This window comes from Psammomys obesus, unplaced genomic scaffold, assembly GCF_907164565.1.
Source record: "Psammomys obesus unplaced genomic scaffold, mPsaObe1.curated_primary_1811, whole genome shotgun sequence".
NCBI classification, from domain to species: Eukaryota; Metazoa; Chordata; class Mammalia; order Rodentia; family Muridae; genus Psammomys; species Psammomys obesus.
The window spans coordinates 14,566,039-14,568,542 of record NW_026596131.1 but is presented as its reverse complement, the minus strand read 5'-3'; positions in this window follow the sequence as shown (position 1 = coordinate 14,568,542).

Sequence of the window (2,504 nt, the reverse complement as noted above, 5' to 3'; positions counted from 1 at the left end):
CCCCCCCAGCCCACCTCGCACGCACGGCAGATGCAGGAGAAGGGCCGCCAGGCGTACACGCTCAGTGACACGCTGTCCTGGCTGAAAGACTACAAGAAAGTTAGAATGGGAGCCGGGGTGCTGATGGTGGAAACAGCTGGGAACAGATGACCAAAGGTGGGGGGACTGGGGAGCCAGCAGCTGAGAAGGGCACCTCACTCTTCTTCCAAGAGAGGACCAGAGCCAGCCTGCAGGGGACAGGACACAGCCCCAGGCCTCACATGCTCAGAGTGGCCAGGCATTCGGAACCCAGGCGCACTAAGTTGCTGAGTGCAGGCAGCGCTGCCGGCTTGTTGGCTCAGGGCTGGCTGTGTGTGCTTGAGCAGTCTGCTCTCTCTCTCTGGGCCACAGTGACCTTATTTAGAACCACAGCATCTGTGTCTAGAAGAGAGCACAAATGTTCTAATGCGTGTAATATGTGTTCTCTGGCACAGACCACATGCCCAGTAAGTGTTAGGCGCTGGGGGACAGCTGCCACAGGCCTGGGGCAACTCATTCGTGCTGCCTGTGCCTCTGTGTGACCACCAGCCATGAGTGACTCACTTCTAACAGATAGCTGACAGGGCAACACTGGCCATGGCCCTGGCACAAGCCTTTCCTTGCTGCCCGCTTACCCTGGCCATTGGGCTCACTGGCTCTGAGGATCCTAGGTAATTGGTCCTGAGATGACTGGTGTGTCAAACTCCTGTCCCACAGGATGCCTGCGGGACAGCTACAAATGAGGCCAACACAAGATCATAAAATCCAGTTAAAATATTTTATGATATATATATTTTTTTGTACTTCAGTTGCAGGGCTCTGGAGTGACAATGTATCTCTGAAAAGCCAAAAGATTGGCCATCCCTGCTGGGATGGTCCGTGTGGCTGGAACCACCACTGACCTTGAGGAACTGGCTGTGTGCACAAGAGCTTGGAGAAAGAACCTTCCATAGTACCTTAGATGACCTGGCCTCACCAGGGGCCAGAGAGTCAGTAAGTAGCTGTCACCCCAGACTCTTACCCAGCCAAGGTCCTGTGACACATTGTGTCACTGGCTTTGGGGTGATAACATGGCGGCTGGAGGTCTAACCAGGACTGGCACTCCATCCTTCAGCTATGTCCACCTTCCTGCTGAGCTGTGCTGAGCTGTGCTGAGCTGAGCTGAGCTGTGCTGTGCTGTGCTGTGCTGTGCTGTGCTGTGCTGAGCTGAGCTGAGCTGTGCTGAGCTGTGCTGAGCTGGGCTGTGCTGTGTGCTGAGCTGTGCTGAGCTGAGCTGAGCTGAGCTGAGCTGTGCTGTGCTGAGCTGAGCTGTGCTGAGCTGTGCTGTGCTGTGCTGTGCTGTGCTGAGCTGAGCTGTGCTGTGCTGTGCTGTGCTGTGCTGAGCTGAGCTGTGCTGGGCTGGGCTGTGCTGTGCTGAGCTGGGCTGTGCTGTGCTGAGCTGGGCTGTGCTGTGCTGAGCTGGGCTGTGCTGTGTGCTGTGCTGAGCTGTGCTGTGCTGTGCTGTGCTGAGCTGGGCTGGGCTGTGTGCTGTGCTGTGCTGTGCTGAGCTGGGCTGTGCTGTGTGCTGTGCTGTGTTGTGCTGAGCTGAGCTGTGCTGTGCTGGGCTGTGCTGAGCTGAGCTGGGCTGTGCTGTGTGCTGAGCTGAGCTGTGCTGAGCTGAGCTGAGCTGTGCTGAGCTGTGCTGTGCTGTGCTGAGCTGGGCTGTGCTGTGAGCTGAGCTGAGCTGAGCTGGGCTGTGCTGTGTGCTGTGCTGTGTTGTGCTGTGTGCTGAGCTGAGCTGTGCTGTGCTGTGCTGTGCTGAGCTGAGCTGGGCTGTGCTGTGTGCTGAGCTGAGCTGTGCTGTGAGCTGAGCTGAGCTGAGCTGGGCTGTGCTGTGTGCTGTGCTGGGCTGTGCTGTGTGCTGAGCTGAGCTGTGCTGAGCTGAGCTGAGCTGAGCTGAGCTGAGCTGAGCTGAGCTGTGCTGTGCTGTGCTGAGCTGTGCTGAGCTGAGCTGAGCTGAGCTGTGCTGTGTGCTGAGCTGAGCTGTGCTGAGCTGGGCTGTGCTGAGCTGTGCTGTGCTGTGCTGAGCTGGGCTGTGCTGTGTGCTGAGCTGAGCTGTGCTGTGCTGTGCTGTGCTGAGCTGGGCTGTGCTGTGCTGTGCTGTGCTGAGCTGGGCTGTGCTGTGTGCTGAGCTGTGCTGAGCTGAGCTGTGCTGTGCTGAGCTGAGCTGAGCTGTGCTGTGCTGTGCTGAGCTGAGCTGAGCTGTGCTGAGCTGAGCTGAGCTGAGCTGAGCTGTGCTGTGCTGTGCTGTGCTGTGCTGTGCTGTGCTGTGCTGTGCTGTGCTGTGCTGAGCTGTGCTGAGCTGGGCTGTGCTGAGCTGAGCTGAGCTGAGCTGAGCTGTGCTGAGCTGAGCTGAGCTGAGCTGTGCTGTGCTGTGCTGTGCTGTGCTGAGCTGGGCTGTGCTGTGCTGAGCTGGGCTGTGCTGTGTGCTGAGCTGAGCTGTGCTG